This window comes from Sinohyriopsis cumingii, chromosome 6 (genome assembly GCF_028554795.1).
Source record: "Sinohyriopsis cumingii isolate HCF-2022 chromosome 6, ASM2855479v2, whole genome shotgun sequence".
Classification (NCBI taxonomy): Eukaryota; Metazoa; Mollusca; class Bivalvia; order Unionida; family Unionidae; genus Sinohyriopsis; species Sinohyriopsis cumingii.
In genome coordinates this window covers 160220223-160246378 of record NC_142966.1, presented here as the reverse complement: position 1 = coordinate 160246378, position 26156 = coordinate 160220223, and the positions used below count along the sequence as shown (strand labels likewise).

General features: G+C 35.7%; 1 long non-coding RNA gene across 2 annotated transcripts; it reads right to left on the bottom strand.

The window, feature by feature from the left end:
* Positions 1-662: 662 nt before the first annotated feature.
* LOC149798398 (uncharacterized) lies at positions 663-26097 on the bottom strand. Of its 2 annotated transcripts, XR_016422013.1 has the most exons (8): positions 24939-26097; positions 24334-24485; positions 23731-23871; positions 15464-15604; positions 12963-13100; positions 8208-8287; positions 6694-6763; positions 663-1017 (listed from the first exon to the last, which is right to left on the bottom strand). It is a non-coding gene; the product is annotated as an uncharacterized LOC149798398 (long non-coding RNA). The 2 variants fall into 2 exon arrangements; XR_016422014.1 differs by lacking the exon at positions 24334-24485.
* Between the last annotated feature and the right edge of the window lie 59 nt (positions 26098-26156).

Sequence of the window (26156 nt, the reverse complement as noted above, 5' to 3'; positions counted from 1 at the left end):
GACTGAAATACAGTCTCATGCCAGTTTTTGAGCTATTTCTTTAATGTCAAACGGCAAACATCTTGAAATTCATGTTTTCCTATTCATCCATAAAAATATAGCAACTACTGATAACAACACTTTTAAATCCTACGCATTTACAATGATGGGGTGTTTTTTTCTCTGAAAATATCTTAAATGTATTTCAAATTATATACAAAGCGAACATCCATCAGAAGCTTATATGTATACATATTTAAAAAATGGTGCTTCAGGATTCACAAAGCTTAGTGTGTACCAAAATCTTCAAATCACGCACTTTGTTAATATATACAAATATGAACGGAAATAATATATGCAGATATTTCATGCAGAACTTTATATACTAAGATTACATTAGTTATCCCCTCAATACAACAAAATGTTATTGTAGAAAGTTACTACTACACCAATATTATAAATGTGCACAACCAGCGTAAGTTGTAAATGGATTATGCTCTAAAAAAGCAATGGTAGATTCAGCCATGCTTGAAATCCATGATAGTAAAGGATATTTTCTAGTGAATAGGGCATATACATGTAACAGAGATAATATCAGTTTACCCAGCTAGTGATGGATCTTAGCATCATACCGAAAGGGAAACCGTGTGAAGTAACAACAACGAACGCAGTATTTTCATGCAAAAATGAATAGATCATCATATAATGTATTATGATTCCGCTATATTATATAATTCCCTTTTGGGTGAACACTACTGTTGTAACACATGTGTACATGTAACAGAGAAAACATTGATGTTACGTGTATCAAGAAGTATGGATTTAATACATATCCATTTTGCAAGGACTCATTGGGTATTAAGGAATGTCCTTAGTTCTCATTTTCCGTGGTTTTCGCAAGTTCTTGGCGCAGAATAATTTCTTTCCTTTCTAAAAGACACTTTCTCTTCTCCTCTAAGATTCTTAGGTCTCCTTCAAGGGACTTCAACATTTGAACAAAATTACCGCAGCGTTCCAAATCCTCTCTTCTCTCGTCTTCTAAATGACATAGACTTGAATTAATATTATTATTATTATTATCATTCTTATTCGTATTATTAGTAGTAGTAGTTGTACTAGTATTAGTACTAGTTAATAAAATAATTAGATATAAAGAAGGAAAATATGTATGTAAACCTTTATTCACAAGTGGCATATCAACATGGATGTAAGTCCTTTCTGATATTTGTCGTGATCTACCATAAACAATAAACGATTTTTGCAACTCTAAAGCCCGCGAAATTAACAGTGTCTATGTAAGTGGATCATTTAGAGAAATGGAACAATTCCGAACGCAAACCAGGTAAATAAAGAAACATTACTTCTGCATCTAAATAAACTGCGCTAGCAAAATTATAAACGCATAAATAATTACACGGCACCTATTTCCTCGGCCGACAAATTGCAAAGAATGTGAATACATCCCTCCAATTTTTTGTGAATGTAAAAAAACAACGTTATATAGGACCAATTATGCTCATCTCTTTTGTTTGAAGAAGATCCAGTCTCATCAGCATTTGTAATTAATAGTAATGAAGGATCTTCAAGAGATACAGATTAAGTATATTCAGGTTAAATCACGCGTACATTGGTATTCATGCATGCATTTAATGGAACCCGCCAGCTTTCATATAACACACCTGTCTTCTTGTCGAGAACTGTTGCAAATAATCACAGGACAATACAATTCTACACCAATATATGACCTTGTCAACATATCTGAGGAGATAAAGAGGATATATATATATATATATATATATATATATATATATATATATATATATATATATATATATATATATATATATATATATATATGTGTGTGTGTGTGTGTGTGTGTGTGTGTGTGTGTGTGTGTGGAGAAGGACACATGGACAGACAGAAGAGAGTGAGGGCGGTTTTAACAAAAAACAACATTTTTCCATTTTTGTATTACAGTGATAATATTGATGTTTCAGAAACGGTTTATTAAAAAATAAATTGAATAGAAAAATATTTGTCAGGCGATTGCCTTCTTGTATTAGATACAAGAATTCCGTCCATAGTGACCTGCCTTGAAGAACATCCAGTTTAATTTGTCAATATGTCTTCCTCCCATGTTGGTACAGTAAAAGAGCTTCTCAGACTCATACGAACACTGCTAAATCTTAACCTAGCACAACTTTTAGTATTCAAACGTCTTTCAACTCTGACCATAAATGTCTCCTTATGTGCACGTATTTTTAGAAGTGTGGGCAAGTTATTCATGATTGATAAAGATTGAAAAATGAGGAAGAAAATAAGGACAGATCCATTATAAATGTTATTATAACTAAGTGGGGAATGTCACGACCATATATTGAAAGCAATGCATTGGTTGAGTCAAACAAACCCCAGTCTGATTTTATTATGTCGAATTAAGAATCATTCATGTCCAAATATTGTATGTATCACGTGCAAGTAAGCCTATGTAAATTACAATATTAACGAACACATGATCATCTCAAAATCTATTATTATCGGGTACTTTTGATACATCTGAGAAGTCTTCTTCCAGTAAAAGAGTTTTCATTCAGTAATTAGAGAATGTCTTTTGTTGATATTCCTCTCTACTGTGTAAATGTTTCAGTAAAAGTGACTGTCAGAACGGTACGTTCTTCACCCAGTGAGAGGTTTTATTTATTTTCTGTGTAATGAGCTAGCTGGAGATAATGTTGTGGTTAATCCATTTGTAACTGGCAAGACTTGTTTGGATCAAAACGTCATTCCTCTTGACAATTGTAACATCTGCAACAGTTTCATGCATTTGACGAACCAGTTAGGCGAATAATGGTAGACTGTGACAGTCCCTTGCATAAGACCAAATCATGCAACCATTTGTTGTTGTGTCCAATATATTTAAAGAAGCATTTCTTTTGAAAAATATTAACACTAAAACCATAGCAAAATCTATAATAAAGGCTTTTACACATGTTGACCTTCTAACATCTGTCCAATCTGATCAACGGTCAAATGTTAAGTCTGGAATTTCCCGGCGAATTCTGCATGAAGCAGCAATCAAACAGGTTCTGTCTTTTCCCTATTCACCCTGAACGGCTTTGGAAAGATGATACAAGACATGACAGAGTGGAAGGTGTACATTTGATGTTGATTGCTGCTAGAGAATCATTCATGTGTCATTAGGTTTTAATTATTTTGAGTTCGTTTTTTGGAGATAAACGTTTTTGACTAAAGATACAGAAATAAATATACATTACTATATTTCTGATTTCAAATATAAACTGTCAAAGGCTTGCGAAGTATCAATAATTAATCTTCACTCTACTCAATCAAACATGAAATTAATGTATGACCGAATCACAAAGGAAATGAAATGCCTAGTGACAGAGTTCTGCCTCTCATATTCATACCTCAAAATTTTGTATTAGATAAGTATTAAGGTCCTTAAACAATTGAATAGAAAGTTAGTGACGTCAGTATTTACATCATTAGTTCTCGTGGGAGACACCAACATAAACAATTTTGCCACATGAAAATGTTAACATCCTCTGTTGATAGAGACAATCTATGAAGTCGCTAAGAAGAACGTCACAAATATAGTCCATGCAGCGAAATCAGCCCACTACACTACTAAGATCATGGAAAGTTCCAGCTGCTCTTCGAGATTACTAACAAGCTAATGTCAAGGAACAAATCAACACCACTTCCAACTACCTTCCCTCCAGTCGACCTTCCGGACATGTTTGCAATTTTTTTTTCCGTGACAAAGTACAAACCATTAGAGATAAGCTTGACACCACAATTTCAATTGCCTTGACTTCACCATACAGTTGGGATACAGAATTTGAGCGGCAACCAATAGCAGCATTTGAACCTGTCTCTATGGATTTCGTACGTACAATCGTGATGAAGAATGCACCAAAGTCATGTGAACTTGATTCCAACATCACTGCTGTTTGAGTCCTTAGATCCAGTATTGTCTCCACTAACTGATGTTATTAATACCTTCCTCTCATCCGGGAATTCCCATCATTTTACAAAACTGCCATTGTAAAGCCTCTGCTGAAGAAACCAACACTAGACCATAACGATTTAAAGAACTACCTCCTAGTTTCTAATCTCAAATTCATTTAAAAAATCTTAGAAAAGGTTGTTCTATCCCAGCTTGTATCTCATCTAAATTCAAACAGTCTCTTTAGCAATGTACAATCTGCATATCGCCCTTGCCACAGTACTGAAACTACTCTTCTAAAAGTAGTCAATGACATTCTCTCTGCATTGGAGAGCGGAAAGATTACAGTCCTCGCCCTCCTTGATTTGTCTGCAGCATTTGACACAATATACCATGATATATTACTTCACCTTCTCCAGGACGTATTTGGCATTCATGATACAACCTTACTGTGGTTCAAGTCCTACTTGGTCAACATGACACAAATTGTATCTGCAAATGGAATACACTCCAACCCAGTTGATCTATGTTGTGGTGTTCCACATGGGTCTGTTCTTGGACATGTTCTCTTCATTCTGTACACTCAGTCGCTCTCAAGTGTCATAGATCATCATCCAGTGTCACATCAATTGTACGCTGGTGACACGCAAATATACAAAACTATCCACCCAACTGAAGTTGATGCTAATATCCAAGGTGTAGAGAGGTGTATTTCTGATGTGAAATCATGGATGACTTGTAACAAGTTGCAGATGAATGATGATACAACTGAGGCCATTCTGATCACAACACAAAGACTTTCTCATTCACATCCTTTACCTCAAACAATAAAAATCAGCAACGCCAACATTAAATTGGCACAATCAGTACGAAACCTAGGTGTTACTCTGGACAGTACTCTGATATTGCACCAACATGTCATGAACATATTCAAGGCTGCATATCTTGAGCTGAGACACATCAGCTCAATTAGCAAATATCTTTCAGTTGATGCCACTAAAACACGTGTGTGTTCATTAGTACTTTCAAGACTGGAATATTGTAACTCAATTCTGCCTGGTTCGTCACAATATCTACTCCAGAAACTTCAAAAAGTTCAAAACACAGCTGCTCGGATCATACTTAGAGTACCACGATCAGAGCACACCTCCCAGCTGCTATGTACCCTATACTGGCTATCCATTCGATCCAGAATCAAACACAAAATTTGTTCTCTGTGCTACATTTCACTGTCGAACTCTAGTCCAACAGACCTATCTGACCTCACTCATGTGTACACACCAGCAAGATACTTAGGCTCCTCTTCTGACAATCGAATACTCTGTATTCCAAGTATGAAAACAAAGTCATATGGACAGAATTCTTTTGCATACCAGGGCCCAACAACGTGGAATGAATTGCCCACAGGAACTTAGACACAAAAACATAGTGATCACATTCAAGAGGGCTCTCAAAACTCACTTATTTCGACAGCAAGAACAAACTTAAAGACCTAATAATGGTTCCTACCTGAAATATTGTCATCATGTTTTTTATTTTTTAATGTTTTTTAATTTGATGTTGTTTGTTTTTGTAATAATATTATCGTGTTTCTTATCTTATATGTGTTGTCTAAAGTTGTAAAGCGCTTAGAGCTTCTAAAGGTTAGGCGCTATACAAAGTCATTATTATTATTATTATTATTATCATTGTAATGTTAATTTAGTTGTAGCTGTAGGATACAATGACGATTTAAACGATGATTTTGAATAGGAATATAGTGATGTTGGTTTTATCAATCTTCAGAATTCAGCAATATGGAACACTCCGAGCCTGAAATATTTACATCTGTTGCCGAAAGCAATGAGTGAAGTAAAATAGTTATTATGTGAATATGCGCGCACATGTTGCGAGATGTTCATACACGAGCAAATAAAATTTACCACAGTTGGAAATTGTAGATTCCATACCTGTCAAGCAGCATCCTTTTTTGAAAAAAAAGAAACAATATTTGCTTGAGAAAGACTTTATTTAACCAAGTAAATGTAAATGGTTTTTACCATGTATTCGTGTGGCCCAATCAGATAATTTGCCGCATGTGCTCCGACTGTAGAAAAGTGAACAGTGTGATCAAAACAGTCTAATGTCGCATACCATGAATCGATTACTGCATTGACAGAATTGGAAATGCAAACAATGTTTCCAGGCTTGACCTTTTGAAATGATTCTGGCAAATTCCATTCACGGAAAGAACCAAGGAAATGTCGGCATTCGTAACGCAATATAGACTTTACCAATCTGAGATGACACCATTTGGTGAAACAAAAGGTCTACGTCAATTTTCCAGTCTTTAATAAATATGATTACATCTGGAATTTAACTTTTTTGTCGCTTACATCGATCACTTAGAAACCTTTTGGAAATTCTTTTGATCGACTCTGTAATGCAATTTTTGTTCTTAAATATTATTTTATATTCTTGTGAAAGACATTACTGGTTGATTCTTACAAAATTTGTTTGTTTCTGCTCATTTCAGTTACTAACCTTAAGACCATACAGTCCTAACAGCGTGCATTGACAACTTTTCGGACATAAGATTGGATACGGAAATATTCTGTACATATTGCCGCAAGGATCCTTTATCTAATCATAACTAGAAACCCATGAGAAATATATACGTACCAATATATGTATATCTTGTGAAACCACTTTATATTCGTATCGCCCATGCATTCATTTCATCTTTGACAACTTTCTTTACTTACTGACATTAACGTAGTCTATGTCTGAGTCGGACTGAGTAGAATCCTTCTTCTTCCTCTTATCTCGGAGTTTCTGTGGAAAAGTTTGCAAAGGTTGGTAAGTTACAGTTTAATTATTCAGAGCTTATCTAAATATCTTATCAAGATTATTCCAAATTGTCATTTTTCCCACTCGTGAAAGCTTAGACTATACTAATATTTCTACTAGTATTACTAATACTGCTACTACTAATAGTAATAATAATAAAAATAATAATTATAGTAATAATAATAATAATAAGAACACTAATAATAATTTGGAAAACACCTAATCTTTAGAAGCTCTACAAGCTTTACAATATTAGAGAGCATCAAAAAACATACAACAACAAGATTACAAACAACCACCATGAAATTACAAAATAAATACATGTTCACATAATTAATAAGCAACCATTATTTGGTCTTCAAATATGTTCATGTAGACAAAATTGGTGAGTCTTGTGAATGAGGACACATTAGCATTGTGTCTAAGATTTACGAACCATTTGTTCCCGGTAACTGTGCACTGCTAGGTAAAAGAACGTTGTATCGTGATTTTGTTTTAACAGTGAGAACAATAAGAGTGGAAGTGACTGAAAAAGAGCGTACGTTTCAAAATGGGGTTTATACCTAGGTGATGTCAGATAGGTATATTAGACTGAACCACGCGAAATGCAGCACAGTGAACACATTTAGTTTCTTAATTAGGTTCGAGCGGGTAGCCTATGAAGGTTACAGAACATGGAGGCGACGAGCTCAGTTCTTCGTGCTCTCAGCATGCTCCGAGTAGCAGTGTTTCTAACATTTTCAAGTTTTTGTAGTAGATACTGAGGCGAACCATATGGAAGCAAATAACAACAGACAAATCATGAAAGAACGAAGCTACACAAATGTGTTTAGTGGCATGGCATCAACCGACAGAAAACTGCAAATTGATCTGATGTGCTTCTTTTCCAGATAAGCAGCCGTACATATGTTCATTACATGTTTGTATAGTTTGAGCGTACGGTCGATAATAACATCTAGACTTCGTACAGAGTGTGTAAATTGAATGTCGGTTTTGAGGTAAAGGATATGAACGGGAAAAGAACTTGCGTAGTGATCAGATTCAGCTTTGTAATCATTCATATGCAGCTTGTTACATGTCGTCCATGACTTCACATCGGAATTGCAAATCTCTGTGCTTTGCGTGGTATCCTCAACTTCACGTCGGCAACTAGTTTTTGTATAACTGAGTGTCTTGATAGTTTCTGAGTGTATGTGTGTGATTTTGATTATTAACGTGGCTTTAACAATTTTCCAGTCATATAGCTACGATTCCCTCAGTGTGGCAGTTTATAGTGATGTCTAGCACTGGATCATGATACAGGTAGCATGATGTCCAACCCAGTCACAATAGCATAGTGACATAATTGAAGCATATATTGCTATAACTAAAAGCAGAATAAAGAACAGTCAATTTGAAACAATTTTTGATAATGAATAATGACAATTACCTGGATTGCCAACTACCAAATTAGCATAATGTGTAGCTGTTGTTACATTTTCTGTGCTTGTTTCATTGTTAGTCTTCTTCCTTTAAGGACGAATCGCAATAATGTATATTTCAGTAATAACTTCAGCAATTCTGCCCGAATATTGAACATAATTCATACTGTAATTTCGTTAATCCATCATACTTTAATAAGGATTCTTCTATCCACGTATACGTATAGTCCACAAAGTGTCGATAACAAGGAAATTAATTTTTTTAAATACAGCCAAACATACAAGAAGCTAGAACATACAAATTCATTGCTGCTAAGATGCAAATCGATCGCTTCATAAGAAACTGTTACCAAATGTAATATAATATAAAGTTGCGTGCAATGTTATAACCATTATTTCTATCATAGACCTAGTTTCCCCTGAAATGTTATATAATCGAACACGCATGAATTATTGAACTAGAAATTGTGTTTCGGTTAACTCTCGGAACTGAAAGATTAAACAATCTAAAATGTTCAACGAGAGATCTGTTAACGCTTTTGATCCCAGTTTGGCTAACGAATGTCTTGTGCAAGCATATATTTTGTGCAATTTTCAGACATTATTCAAACATAGCTTGTCCACATTCTTGTTGTTTTCAAATCAATTCATTTTTAAAAATATCAAAAGCAGTAGCTGTTCAATTGCAGAATTGTCAACTGGTTTCTCCATGTTAGGATCCTGCTAAGATACATACTCAGTGATATTATTGGTTATAATGTACGAATAGTTCTATAATACGAGCCTTAGCTAGTTGTTATGACAACTTGGTATGCCAGTGAAGACAAATGACAGTCAAGGCTAAATGAAATGCACGAATACAGCGAGTTAGCTCCATTTAAAAGTAGCTGAGTAAATATGTCTTTTAGTTTAATATTTTGTCGGTCTTCGACGGCAAAGCGTCTAAATCGATGCCACACGAAAAGCAAAGGAATGCAGTTTCAATTGATCATGTATACAAATTAATAGCACCAAACTCAGTTAGATAGTAAACATATAAAAAAGATCTTTCCTAAATGGAAATAATTTAGTTATATCCTATTTAGATTTTGTATTAATAACTGTAATTATCGACATATTATTTCAATGGTGCATATCAGGACATAATGTTAGCAGATGTTCTGTATATGTAAATAAAATATATTGGAATTTCCACACAACGTCTCATCGTTTATTTTGCTACAAGGCTACTTTGCTTTAGTTGTGATATTTTATTCTTGAATATTATGGGCAAGTTTAACTCTTCTACGTACAAACTGAGTTTTCCAGTCAGTAAAGTAAGTTTAATATAATTTTTGAAACCCCGAATAAACAAGTGTGGGTGAAAATCACGACGACTGGTCTTACATTTAAAATATATTCGCTCTATAAATTATATGGTATGTAGTTTTTCCTTTCTTTCTATATTTATCCATTTTGATTTCTTGTTTCTGTTCGGTTTTGAAACCATAGCATATTAGCCTTTCTTCTATAGAAATATGGATATATTCAATACCATAGCCCCTGTCATGCTCTTTCATTCTATATTATGTCTACTCCTCCTTCTGTCCTTTGATTTTACAGTTCTGCTAAATATGTGATATCTTGACAATGTATACAATTTTGTATATGACAATATTTGCAGTGAGTGAGAGTGACATGAGTATGCATTAATTTTAAATTAAATTTAAATCAATTGATATAATAGATATGTATATATATTTACAATCAAGAAGAAAAACATTTTTTCAACCGTATGAATGTATAAATGTATCCATGTATTTCTTTTACTTTTAGTACATGATTTTAATTTCATCTTTGTAATTTGTATTCATGGTTGTAAATTGTACAGAATAGCTTTAGTTATATTGTGCCTACGCGAAATGAGTCTGGTAGATACTAAAGGTGTGTCGGCAAATATTAATAATTATCCTAATAAGATTTAATGGTGCCTTGGATTCACTACTCATCGGGTTATGGGGTTTCAGTGTTCTGTAACTTCCCATTGCTTTGGCAAGGTCACATGAATAGGCATTCTCGAGACATAATGCATAGTAAGGTCTGTCACGTAAGGTAAATAGTGAAATAGAGTCGCAATAGAAGGCATATATAAGAAGAGAGCTGAACAATCAGATTCTTTCCGACGACATTTGTAAACGTAAAAATTTATGGCGAACAGTACATTTCCATTTATAAAATTTATACTTTTCATTCATTAGCACTTTTATAGCACTTTATCAGCAATACTTTTTGGATCCACTTCTTATTACTGTAATTTCCTCTCACATTTTCATTTATAATTTTGATAATTAAATTCATTTGGAAGTTTTACAAAATATGTTGCTTTTGTTCTTCCTGTGTGTGCATGTATGTATGTATGTATGTAGGTAGGTAGGTAGGTAGGCAGGCAGGCATGTATGTAGGTATGTATGTATGCATGTATGTATGTATGTATGTATGTATGTATGTATGTATGTATGTATGTATGTATGTATTTATGTATGTATGTATGTATGCATGAATGTATGTATGTATGTATGTACGCACGGATGCATGCATGCATGCAGAATGCAGACAGGTAGTTAGGTATGTAGGTAGGTACGTATGCATGTATGCAGGTAGGTAAGTAGGTAGGTAGGTAGGTATGCAATATATTATCTGTATTAAATTAGTACTGTGTGCTTCACCTTTACCTGTAACTTGAGTGTACGAGTTTGGGCCTACCTCATTTAAGTCATCTTTTTTGTTAAAAAAAAAATATTTACTTGTTTTGAGGTTAGGGCACTGATTGCTCCCTTGGAACAACATGGTCTACTAAACCTTTCTACTTTTGTTTGTTAATATTTAAGTAAAGAGACCTGACATTATTTAGGATTTCGACGGAAATGACCTAGATCCATAGCATTCTGCTCTATCATAGTCAGATGATGGTCTGTATATAACAAAGACCAAGTAAACAATTATTTATTGCTATTTTAAAATCATTCTTGGTACAATTCATTCAAAGACATTCTGGATTACATCAAGATTGTGCTCACATTTGCACATTCAAGACTACAGGTATGTCAGCACATTAAAGATCGAAATTCATTTGGAACACTTTATATTGTAAGACTAGGGATACGTCTTATATGATTTATTTGGGATTTAATCCCCAAGAACTTAAGTTCCTTTAGAATGTCCACTCTGTATTCTGGAGAAATAAATTGCTTGCTCAGTTTTACTAACCTTGCTTTTTTCTCAATTTCTAATACTTATTCTAAGACCATACACTCGCAACAGGATGTATAAATGTGTGTTGTTTAACGGCATCTCTACAATCTTCGCTATATGATGGGGATTACGAGGTATGCTCTCAAAAGGCAATGATATAGGAATCAAACGAGAAGAAACTTTAGGACAAATCTAAAGCAAATTAATATAAATTCTAGTACAACAAGATAAATGATAAAAGACGAAAACTAATTAAAGCATATAAAAAGTATACAAACATGAAATTTCTCTAAAATAGTATTTATAATATTGTTACATGAATCTCAATGCCTAAAAACGTTCAAGATTTTATATGCAGGTACATCATAATAAAATATCCTAAACAAATGCATATTAGAAAGCTTGAAGTAATATTTAAGCCTTATGCTTTTAAACACTTTAAAAACAAAATGCCCAGACTACAATAACACACGATTCCATTTACGAAGACTCGTACAAGTTGAAAATGTAAATTAGGAATCTAATATTAGTACCTAATTTACATGTGTCACCCTTCCACCCAGCTTTACAAGTGCCGTTGCACTGACCGATCGATTTGAGCAATTGTAATTTCCATTAAAACAATTACCACAGGTATCATTGCAGTTAAATCCGTATGTTCCTGCATCGCATTCTTAAATAATGAAACAAAAGAAGATAATGTACCACTCACCCTACGCGTTATGTTTCCTAAATATAGATATTAAATTCAAACTAACAGAGTATGAATAAACCATTTAGAAATGGGGGTGTGATTCTTCATGTTGCTAAAAGCAAAGAATGTACAGACCAAACTAACACAACTATAGGTCCCCACCCACGACTAGACATTAATATAAAATATATTATATACCTCCTAGTATATACAATATAAAAGGAGCCTTTAGTCATGTGCAAATATTCCAGACTACAACTATATCAACAAATCCTTTAAGGCATCGTAAACAGAAATTTGTATTGAACCACAAACTAATTGAAAATTTCGTCAGAAGTAAAACTCGTTTCTACTTTACAGTTACCAGACTCTAGCTTCGAATTACAGTCAGCTGTATCGTTCACTCTGTTGTTAGCAAAATGATACGTATATGAATGCTTTTCATCTCAATAAATATTCTTTCTCAACAATCTTCTTCGTTACGACTTAATTTTCTTCAGTTCAAAACACGAAGGGGAAAAATTGATTTTATGATTGTTGTAACCATTTAAATGGTTATAAATCAAACTCTGAAATATGATTTCGAATATTACGGTACAATGAGATAAACAAAGCCGGACAATAGTTTTGTATGGTGTATGAATTTGAAAATAAGTGTCTGTATTCATCAATGAAGCATATATGCTAACCTTCTCTTTGTAAAATTATATTAGCAATTCACATCATAATACTGCGATACTGATTCAAATATATATGCATTTGTTTTATAATTAATATAACAAGATATGTTAATGATGTGTGACTTGGTCTATAAATCGTCATTGTACTTTACACTGACATGCGTAGTTTACATATGTGACCATGCCATCCTGCTTCACAGCCTTCCGTACACTTTCCGTCTGTCAGCGATCAACTGATGTTCCCTTTGTAACAATTGCCACATGTTCCATTGCATCCAGATCCATAGGTTCCATTTCTGCATGTTAATAAATTGTAGGCACTTAATAATATTGAAATAATATTGAAATTCTTTTTGCAAACTTTTCAATTCTGAACGTAAGAGCCATTGCTTATTTAAGAAAAACATACGAAATCCAAACTTGTTTAAATTCACATGCCGATAATAACAACATTTCGGTCCTTTTTCATGTCATTTTAATGATACTTAATGTAGCATAATTTTTAACATCACTTGTATTCGCCAAAATTTATATAGGCTTAGGAAGGTCATATCAATATAAACAAGTGCCAGTGAAATTATTCCACGAGAAAGGATGTTTGGCTTTGATATTGGCTTTGGAAAACATTGAAATGTATACTAGTTCAACTCTGATTATCGTATTCAATGATCACATTCCCCTTATTTAAGAAAATAAAAACAAAATTCAGAAATTGTTTTAGGTGTCTGTTGCTGCGGGAATATAACATAGAAATTTGGGAGATCAAGGGAAACGATAGCCTGCTTACAGATTCGCTTTCACATGTAGAGAATTGCTACAATGCTTTATGTATCTTTTGTGTCAGTCCTATGAGATAATTCGATATAGTTTTAATTATTATTTATTAGATGTATATTTGACTAATGTGTTAAAGAAGGATTTGATATATGAATCTTTCTTTCACTTTATGAGGGAAGGGGTTACGCATATTTAATTTGAACTGTGTTTGACCTTTTTCCATAATCTGTTTTGAAGGTAGTAGTTGGATCAACCCAAATGATGTCATGTTTTGAATATGTGTACCTAGATTTGAGTTTAGGACAATGCCTTTACCCTTGGAAAAAACATGGCCATCCTGATCTTTGTCAGGCTGTTTGTTAACGTTAAGCAATCAGACCTGCAATTGTTTGCGAATTTGATGGAAATTATCATTGGAAATGGTCTATGTTCTAGAATATTTTTTAGTGTAAAACTCAAAAAATTATTCATTCCTATGTTACATCAATCCTTGTGGACGTAGTTTAGTTGTGATCAGTTACAATTTGAGACGAATTGTGTATTTAAATTATTAATTAGAATTAAAAAAATGTTCAATGATACTGTGGGTAAAATCACTATTTTTGGGTCATGAGGAACATTAAAAGACAGTCTGGAATATATGAATGTGATAGATCAAGATTATAATTAGACCAGCACATTTCAGCAATATTCATACATCAGTACATGTATGTATGTATGTATGTATGTATGTATGTATGTATGTATGTATGTATGTATGTATCTATGTGTCTATGTGTCTATGTATGTATGTATGTATGTATGTATGTATGCATGTATGTATGTATGTATGTATGTATGTATGTATGTATGTATGTATGTATTCATACATACTTGCATGCATGCATGCATGCATGGATGCATGTATGTATGTATGCATGTATGTATGTATGTATGTATGTATGTATGTATGTACGTATGTATGTATGTATGTATGTATGTATGTATGTATGTATGTATGTATGTATGTATGCATGCATGCATGTATATATGTATTTGTGTTTATTTGTATGTGATGTGTATATGAAATGAAATCTTCATCTTGATGTACATTTTCCTGTATACCATTAATCTTGCAAAACAATTATTATTATTCATTCAAACTGTTCAAAGTCTATGTAAATCTTAAGAATTTTCAGTTGAAAACGAAACGGACGGTGAAAATTCATTTCATCATTATCATTACCATTCAAATGGTCGAAAATAATACATGTAAATACGATGTCGATTATTACGATACATGGAAATTATTGAAATATGTGAAACGTTCTTTCTACATAAAGTAGTATATCACTACAGAGTATCATAATCACATCTAACGTTTGGTGGCACGTTTGTCTGTTCTGAAAATGATCATAACTTTCTTGCAATAATCACCCTGCCAACCAGCCTTACATTCATTGTTGCAGCGTCCGTCTGAAGAGGAGCAACTGTTATTGCCAAATAAACAATTACTACACTTTTCATTGCAGTTATATCCGTATTTTCCTGTGTAACATCCTTATAAAAAGAAACGAAAGTTTTAACAACCTCACATCTTTGTAAGGCAATGTTTCGTATTAAAGTTAAACATTAACAAGTAACATTACAAAACAGCAATTTCAAAACTTATATCATGAAATAAAAAAATAAAACTTTACTTAGTTTAGTGGACAAGTGGTCAGTTGTGAGCCTTCATGACACTCAATGAAGCTCTCACTACTATTTTATCTTCTGGAATGTTTGCAGATATTAAGGAAACACTGAGTAATCTTTCTACGGTAAAGATGTATACTACTTCAGAGTACCATAATCACATCTAGCTTTTGTTGGTTCTCATGTCTGTTCTGAAATTGACCCATACCTGTTTTGCAATCATAACCCTGCCATCCAGCTTTACAGCCATTGCTGCAGCGTCTGTCTGATGTAGAGCAACTGTTATTGCCATACAAACAATTACCACACGTCTCATTGCAGTTATAACTGTATTTTCCTGTGTCACATTCTGATTAAAAAAATCGCAGAACTTTACCAGCTTCTCCTCTGCTACGGGCATAGCTTGGCATTAAAATTTGAACATTAACAACCATCATTACAAAACAGTAATCTTGGAGTTTATTTCTTGAAATCGAAAAAGTAAAGACTTTAATTAGTTTAGTGGCTATTTGTCTTGCTGAACCTTTCTGACCTGCCTAGTACATTCTAACTGTTTTATCTACTGGCATGTTTTCAGCTATTAAGGAAAAATAAAGAGCCAGCTGTGATTCTCCTTTCATTGCCGAGACGTTAAATGTTCTCTCGACATGGAAGATTTATAATACTTCAGAGTACCATAATCAGATCTAGCTTTTGACGGCACATATGTCTGTTCTGAAAATATATCATTCTTTTCTCCAATCATCTCGAAGCCATCCTACGTTGCAGCCATTGGTTCAGTATCTGTCAAATGTGTAACCACTCTTACTGCCGTAGAAACAGCTATCACATGTCGTGTTTAGGTTATTACCTTAGATTTTCCTTCAAATATGATACCCAATCATAACACCTTAGGATAACTACTACTATCTAGCAACTCCAACCTGCCCACGCTTAAACGTTTTACCAGATGTTATCTGGCCACATGGTGGAAGTTAGAGTAATCTCTCCTTGAGATCGCGATTGGTGTCAAATTCTGTGAAATTGCCAGTTAATAAGTCCACTCGTCCCATGTAGCAAGAAATCTGCACACAGAGAAGATCCATAAAATACAGGGCCCCGAGTGGCCGAGTGGTCTAAAGCGCTCTCCGTTACGGATTACTGCCATCTCACCTCTGTCTGAGTGGGTTCGAGTCTAGGATTCGGCCAATGTGGGTATGTGAGAAAGCTTGCCAGTAGCTTCTCGTGGGTCGGTGGTTCTTTCCAGTGGTTTCCCGGGTTCTTCCTCCACCATTAATACTGGCCGCCATGCATAGCCTATCGTGCGCTGAAAAATGGCGTTAAACCCCACAACAACAACAACAGTCATAAAATACATACAAGCAGTTTGGAAGCTCTTTACCTTAAAACAAATTAGACGAGTTTCATCCTCTAAGAATATTTACTGCATCTATACATTTCTAACGTTTCGAATCTTCTATCGTCGAGTTAACTTTCAGTATTATCACTTTGCTGTCTTCACACACGTAGGCGGGTTTGGCACATACTTGCGCAGATCGCAAGAACAGCCCGTCATATTACAATAAGCGTATTAATAAGTCAAGGTCTGGTTCGTGATATGCCACCATGAGATATCTGACTGGAGAGAAAATCACAGACAGTGAGCAACAGTTGGCCAAAAGGGTGGAGCACTACTCGGAGCTATACTTCCGAGAAAGGCCAGTCACCGTTACTGCCCTTAGCATCGCACAGAATCTACCCACCATTGTGGATCTGAACAAAGTGTGCACCTAAGAGGAGCATAGCAAAGCCATCGACTGCTCCCAAACGACAAAGCACCCGGTAACGACAGCAATCCGCCTGAAGTAATCAAACCTGGAAACCAGACATTGCTTTAGCTTCTGAATGAGCCAATCTGCCACCTCTGGGATGAAGGAGCATTCCCCCCAAGCCATTCGCGACACCACCATTGTGACCCTTTGCAAAAACGAGGGTGACTATAGTGACTGTAACAATGACTTACGGATCTCACTCCTGAGAATCGTTGGCAAAGTGTACCGCACCTGTCGATGAAACGTGTGTACCAGGAATCTCAGTGTGGCTTCAGAGCAGGCAGGTCAACAACAGAAAAGATCTTCTCCCTCCAGCAACTCCAACAGAAGAGCAGAGAGCAAGGTCAGACACTCTACATGATGTCCATCAACCTCACTAAGGCCTTCAACCTGGTCAGCATGTTGGGCATATTTGAACTTGTCTGTAAGATCGGCTACATCCCCCTATACTGAGCAGCACAATAATCTATTTTAATGCGGATATGAAGGAAATAAACAACTCCGATGGATCCTTCTCATACTTCTTCCCAATCAACAGCGGCGTGCAACAGGGCTGTGTGTTGGCGCCGACACCTTTCGGGATCTTCTTCTCCCTGGTCGTTTCCTAAGCCTTCGGCTCGTCCACTGACGGTGTGTATCTGCACACCAGGTCCGACGGAACGCTGTTTAATCTGTCAGGGCTGTGCTTGAAGATAAAAAGTTAGGTCGGTGCTCATCAGGGAGATGCTCTTCACAGAAGGTGCAGCTCTCTTGACCCACGCCGAGAATGCCCTCCAGACGCTGGGAGAATGTTTTACTGATGTCTGCAAGCATTTCGGGCTCACCAACCGTCTAAACAAAGCAAACATCAGAATGCATGATGCCAAAACTAGACCATCCATCATAATCGATGGTGTCACCCTGGAAGTACTCAACATCTTTACTTACCTTGGTACAACCATCAGCAACACTCTCTCGCTCGATGTGGATCTGGACAGAAGGCTTGGAAGGCTTGGATATGCAACTACCATCATGGCATAACTAACAAAGAGGGTGTGGAAGAACAACGCGCTGACGCAGCGCACCAAGTTCTAAATTCACCAGGCCTGTGTTCTCCGATCCCTCCTATATGGAAGAGAGACATGGAGCACCTATATGAGGCAGGAATGTCGGCTCAACGCCTTCCATATACGCTTTTCTAAAACTCATCCTGAACATCAGCTGGTAAGACCACATCCCGCACAGCGAGATCCTTCAGCGTGCAAGTATCCCCAAGATGTACGGGGAATGGGAGGCTCTCAAATGACATCCTATATGGATAGCTGGCCACCGGCACCAGAAGAGTCAACTGCCCCTCACTCCTTTTCAAGGATGTGTGCACAAGGGACATGAAGGCATGATACATTTCATCCGATTGCTGGTAAGTGCACTCCGAGGACGGAGACACAGATGGTCCGTAAGGTCATAGCAGTCGCTGATGTGAGGAAAGGCAGCCGAAGGCAGAGAAACGTGAGAGAAAGAAGAACCACAGCAACTCGACTTCCCAGTATATCTGCACCAGCTGCTAAGTGGACTGTCACTCACGCATAGACTTGCACAGCAATTGCACACATTGCCAAAACCCACGGAGATAAATGTCAATCCAAGAGCACTACTCGCATGGTCTCTCGAGTCTTAGCCGCCAATGATGATGATGATGGCGCATGATACAGAAAATGCATTTAATAGTGTTGTGTTCGGATATACATAAGTCGGTTGTCTATACTTGACTGATTCATAGAGTCCAGCTCATACATTACTATAAGCGATGATTCTGTAATTTTACCTGTACTGGAAATACTAAATTGGTGTTCCTACGGCTGACCTATTAATAGATATTGGTAATTTGGCGTCCAGATTGTATATGCATTAATTATAAGCGAAGTTTCAGTGTCTGTACCCGTATTGGCAGTAATAAATTGGCTTTCCAACAGGTATAATATTGATAGAATTAGTTTTATAGCGACCACATAGTTTGTATTAATAGGAACACTGTAATTATCCCGTACCCCATCCAACTTCAAGAACTGTACAACGTCATGCCAGCCAAGATGGTGACGATTCTTCATGACCGGGTTTGACCGTATTACTCAGAACCCAATGCACCGCTAATACAATCAATCGTACAGTATCAGCCACGAGACAAAAGAACTTGTTACGGTCCATTACTCGCATGGTGCATTAGGAAATACCTGCGTACGATGCCCAGATTATTTCTGCAATATGGAAGTAACCCAGTTCACAATGTCAGTTATAAACGAAATAGTCTAACCTACATAGTGCTGCTAGGCAATTGATGTGGACGAGGTCCAGTCTATACTATCACACTCATGGAATAGTCTACCTCTCATAGTACAGCTAGGTTCTTCCTGCGGATGACGTCCAATTTATCAAGGCACTATCACCGGTAAACCTAATTCACATATAACCTATAACTTTCGGCTTACGATGCCCCTAATGGTGCCTCATTTTGCAGGAAATGTCTCATAACTCTCACTCATGCCTTTGCCACCAAAAGCGAGAATCAACTTAGCAAAAACTAGGTAGCAAATCTAAGATAAGGTGTTGCAATAGTATAGAGCCACCGATTTTGACATTTAATCATCCAACTACTTCGGAGGCAGCATCGACTTTACTAACTTAATCCAAAACGATCAAAATGGCTCTCAAGTTACCTCGTCATCGTTAGATATACCTGTGCGTATTGAAATTCCTCCTTGCCGTCTTGGGAGGATGTTTTCTGAGCGCTCCCATTGGAATCCTGTCTTCCTCGTTCGTTCTAAATCATCTGCTTTTACTACAGTTCCGACATCAGGAGACCATTGTCTACATAGGCTTCTACTTTCAGTTGCTTCCATAATCTCAGTTTTCCATTTTTGGATACCCATTAGTTGATTTCTAACGTCATGCCAGTAGGATCATCGTTGCATATAATATCTGTTTCAATAAGCGTTTAAAGACACATCTTCTCCGACTTGAGTAGGAGTACGTCTATAGAATGGATCACTTCATAAACATGGAGATCCAACATTATGTCACCATGTACGTGATGGCGCATATGAAATAACAACAGGTGGAACAAGATGTAATGCTCACTACCTCAATCCTTTATAAAGACCATCATCAATCAAGCAACGATCGCATCCTTAATCATATAATATCTTCTTTAATGATCAGGATGACACAGTTCGTAATAAGACACCAATGATTTATTATTTCCATTCATCACAGTCTATCTTATAGCGAATGGATTTGCAACGCAACAAGATGTAATGCTCACTACCTCAATCCTTTATAAAGACCATCATCAATCAAGCAACGATCGCATCCTTAATCATATAATATCTTCTTTAATGATCAGGATGACACAGTTCGTAATAAGACACCAATGATTTATTATTTCCATTCATCACAGTCTATCTTATAGCGAATGGATTTGCAACGCGACAAACCTCTAGGCACATTTGACTGGGAAACAATATTACCTAATTTACATGCATTTAAAACCACATTTCTCCTGACCTACTTGGAAGAGACAAAGGGAGGTCGATACTTTTTGCCAGCGTTTCGACAAGACCCTGTCTATCTCAAATGACATATATTTATTCTCCCTTATCACAGATCACGGTAGGGGAAAAGAGTCAAATATTTCGCTGCCGACTGAAGAAGATTTACTATGACGACATGTGGACCCAATAAGTCGTTGCCGTTGACATTGCCTAGAGTTATCTCAGGTATAAACGCAGTATTTTGCATTAGGTCATCAACCTAATCGCATTCAACCAACTCTGGTACGCTCTTCTGGTCACGATGAAATGCAGCAACTGGTTCTACATGCAGTCAACTGGGTAACCTATACAATTAGTGTTGACTTGCAAGGCCAGTGACATTATGTATCCACTCGCACGGTCTCCAGACGTCCTATGATTAGCCTACAAAAACAACAGGATACCATAAAGGCTAGTAATATTTTGTAGCAAGATCTAATCACATGTGTTACCCTCCTTATCATTATCTATCTCCTTGGCAATAACATCGTACCCTAATAATTTTTTGTTAAATAGGTCTGGAATCAATATTCAATTCAAAATAGAATATTTCCTTCAACATTATCAAGAAGTAAATAAATGCATTAATATATTGCCTATACGGAGCAATCTATCTGCTGGCGAATTAAATGCTTGCTGAGTTTTACTTGAAGTGGTAGGGGACGTCTTAGTCCTAGGTTTATATAGGTTTTTAAAATTGTCATTGGTAGCTGCAGAACCTATATGGAAATTTAGCTCTCATTCTGTCTGAAAACTCTACTGTGGTGACTTATCTATATAAAAATAAATTAGAACTAAGTCTTGCATTTGAATTCTTGTTTGAGATTTTCTAAAGTTGTATCCTCAACACCAAATCCACGTTGACATTCAAAGGCCTGGATTATTGATGTTATTGGTTTAGATTGGAACGATCAAGTTTGTACACTTCTCCAACAACTCAGATTCCAAATGAGATACAGTAAGCAAATCAATCGGAGTGCCTCCTCATTCTGATTATTCCACTAAGATGGGAAATCTTGAATCATCTTCATCAGTCACGCAACACAATCCACAGGAATCGAGATATACGCTCAATTGCTTTAGGTAACCACGATGGCAGATGTTTCATCTTAACCCAGAGTTACTGAAACTGCTCAACTCGATCTTATTGAAATACGCACTTAAGAACAAACTGTTTTCACAAAGGGAGGAAAGACGGCAAAATACTTTAAAGACGTACGAAGATAATATAATATATTTTCTGTGGAGCGTTCAACAATATTTTACTTTATTGTGGACAACCATACATGCAAAGTTAACTGCATGTTGTTCTTCGACGAGAAACAATATAAATCACAAATAATCCACGATCACTGTCACACAGTATTTTCACAGAAGATATCATATCAATCGAATCAAATACATATTATACCTTCTGTTCATTTTGGAATTGACATGTCTAATGATACTGGATTCTTGCTTAAATATAGTGTATCGTGGATTTTAACCTGACTGAACAAGACACCATTTGGTCAGCTCTAAGGAGATTAAATACTTCAACGCTCATCGAAGGCATGCCTCCTCACCTCATTAGCCACCGGTAGGCAGAATCAGTTAGTGTTTCTCCTATCATTGTACAAATCAATATGCAGTTCCTACAAGACGGATCAATATTACTCATGAACCACCCGCGTTTATTGTCAAGAATAGGTAAAAGTCAATGGGTAATAATTTATTCTTAAAATTCCTGTCTTCCCTGAATAATTCATCTCAAGGTCCTCTACATGATCCAGTGTGAGTTATGAGGTGATACTTAAGGAATATTGAGCTGTTGTGTCGAGGGAGTTCTCGCCTCATCTTGCCTTCAACGAAGGAAGAGTTATGTATCAACACGGACTCTCTGGTCCTGGATCAAGTGAGCTATATGTTCTGCATATCGGACATAACACCACACAACTGAATTTTCCTCGTATATCGGCTTAAGAACATAGGACTTTGGCCGCAAACATTCAATATGAGTGTAACTGTTCTATAACTGTTATTCTCTATGCCGTTCAAGGAAGATCTGAGTACAATTCTATAGTTTTTATCAGAGATTTTTCATCCTACTGGCTAAAAATGGACCTGGCCGAACCTTTAACCATGGTACAAAAGGTTACATAACAGAGTCGTATGACAGCTTCATAAAGATGCGGCTTCATGACTTCTGCTGTATTTGCGAGAAATTTTATTTACTTTTCGAAGAAACACCGACAGCTGGAACCAATGTTCCATTCGGCTTATCTAGAAGCAAGTTCACATACGTTAGGGGACCGCAGAGGTATTACGGAGGATGTATCTCCTTCCACGTCTTACCTATTCACCTAAAGTTATGTGATTGGTTAACTTATCTGAATAAGAAACCATACTTTTTTCTAGTAATATGTTTCTTCGAAAATACCAAAACACCATACATATACACCTTACCAGCTTCCATGGAGTTATATCTTTATAGAGAGCATAACTGGTGATTTACTGGGATATGCCGCCAATCCAGCAATTATTTGGGCGATCACCCTATTTAATTGCCACCGAGGTGAGCAGATATCCTTTAGCTTTCCTTAGCTAAAAATATTTTGTTTGGGAGGGTTGCATTTGCGAAGTAGTAATATTTCTCGTAAGGTATTATGATTGGGTACCAAATATGTTAGAAACCTATTTCACTAGAAACAAATGGTTTCAATTTTTAAGCATGGCGAAAGGAGTAAGCGTATAACACATTTGAGAAAAACTTCAATCTATTTTCAGGTCACTATTTCTTACTAAAATTAAATATTACCACGTAACATCACTCCAAACATCAATCTCATACAGTTTCTATAAATAAATATAAAAGCCAAGTCTTTAATTACTTTAGTGCTCATGCGAGTTAAAGAACTGTAATGCTCTGTCTAGATTGCCATCATTATTTTCTCTACTGGCATGTATGATGATATTGTAAAAAATGAAAGGGATCGATAATTATGCTTAGATTATTCCCGAACCGAAATATTATGTCTACAGGAAAAATGTATGCTAGTGAGAATACAAATATCTACCTATTCGTGGCACATTCGCTTATTTTGAATATAGTTTCATACCTCTATTGCAATGATAACCTTGTCATCCTGCTATGCATTTATTGGTACAGTTTCCATCTAATGTGGAGCAACTGTTATTGCCGTATAAACAATTGCCACATGTTTGGTTGCAGTTATAACCGTAGTTTCCACGTTCACAGCCTAAACGAAATAAATGTAAACGGCCCAGAATTTTCAACCTCTGTTTATATAAATTTCCTGATAAAATAAAAATAATGGCGAAAGGAATAAGCGTATAACACATTTTAGAAAAACCTCAATCTTCTTTTGGGTCACTATTTCTTGCTAAAATTAAATATTACCACATAACATCACCAAATATCAGTCTCATACAGTTTTCTATAAAGAAATGTAATAGACCAGTCTTTAACTACTTTCGTGCTCATGTGAGTTAGCGAACTGTAATGCTCTGTCTAGATTGCCCTCATTATTTCCTCTACTGGCATATCAGTTGCTATTGTAGAAAATAAAATGGGTCGATAATTATGCTTAGATTTTTCCCGAACCAAACTTTTTTTGTCTACAGGAAATAGGTATACTACTGCAGAATACCAATATCTACCTATTCGTAGTACATCCGCTTATTTTGAAAATAAGTCATACCTCTATTGCAATGATAACCTTGCCATCCTGCTATGCATCCATTGGTACAGATTCCATCTAATGTGGAGCAACTGTTATTGCCGTATAATTGCCGTATAAACAATTTCCACATGTTTGGTTGCAGTTATAACCGTAGTTTCCACGTTCACAACCTAAACGAAATAAATGTAAACGGCCCAGAATTTTCTGTTTATATAACTTTCCTGATAAAATAAAAATAATGGTGAAAGAAATAAGCGTATAACACATTTTAGAAAACCCTCAATCTTCTTTCAGGTCACTATTGCTTACTAAAATTAAATATTACCACATAACAACACCAAACATCAGTACCATACAGTTTCTATAAAGAAATGTGATAGACACGTCTTTAATTACCTTTGTGCTTATGTGAGTTAGAGAACTGTAATGCTCTATCTAGATAGACCTAATTATTTTCTCTACTGGAATGTCTGTTGCTATTGTAGAAAAGAAAATGGGTCGATAATTATGCTTAGATTATTCCCGAGCCAAATAAATTATGTCTACAGGAAAGTGTATACTACTGAAGAATACCAATATCTACCTATTCGTGGAACATCTGCTTATTTTGAAAAAGGTCATACCTCTATTGCAATGATAACCGTGCCATCCTGCTACGCATCCATTGGTACAGTTTCCGTCCGATGTGGAGCAACTGCTATTACCGTATAAACAATTTCCACATGTTTCGTTGCAGTTATAACCATAGTTTCCTCTTTCACAGCCTAAACGAAATAAATGTAAACTGCTCCAGAAGTTTCGACCTCTCTTTATATAACCTTTCTGATACAATAAAAGTAATAGCGACAGAAATAAGTGTATAACACAGTCTAGAAAAACCTCAGTCTGTATCAGAGCACTATTTCTTACTAAAATTAAATATCAACAAGTAACATCACCAAACATCAATATCATAGAGTTTCTATAAAGAAATATAAAAGACTAGTCTTTAATTACTTTCGTGCTCATGTGATTTAGAGAACTGTAATACTAGATTGCCCTCATTATTTGTTCTACTGGCATGTCTGTGGCTATTATAAAAAATAAAATGGATCGATAATTATGCTTATTCCCGAGCAAATAAATTATGTCTACAGGAAAAATGTATACTATTGCAAAATACTAATATCTACCTATTCGTGGTACATCCGCTTATTTTGAAAATAATTCACACCTCTACTACAATGAAAACCTTGCCATCCTGCTATGCATACATTGGCACAGTTTCCGTCCGATGTGGAGCAATTTTTATTGCCGTATAAACAATTTCCACATGATTCGTTGCAGTTATAGCCATAGTTTCCTCTTTCACAGTTTAAACGAAATAAATGTAAACCGCTCCAGAATTTTCAACCTCTGTTTATATAACATTCCTGATGAAAATAACATTTTTATCCTAAATGAACATTGACAAACAAATGCTATAGCTTTTTCGTTTTATAAACGTACTGATGGTGTAAAATTGATATAATGAGATTACAGTGTCAAGTGAGAAGCAAACAATAAAATTAAATATTTAGTATTTCTTCCCATCGGCATTCGTTCGTCTATCATTTCGCATGTATCAACATTCTCTTTTCAATATACTGTATGAACTGCCCAAATAAACAAGTACATTATTATCATTCTTATTCAATATTGTTTATTTATTGCAATATGTAATCATGGCATATTTGAAAGAAGATTCGGAATACGAAGCCGTTTACTACCATATCTACTTAACGATATTGAAGAAAAATTTCAGTCCTTCTGTGCATGCAGACGTCTGCAGAATAATATTGTATCCCTTTCTATTAAGGTAT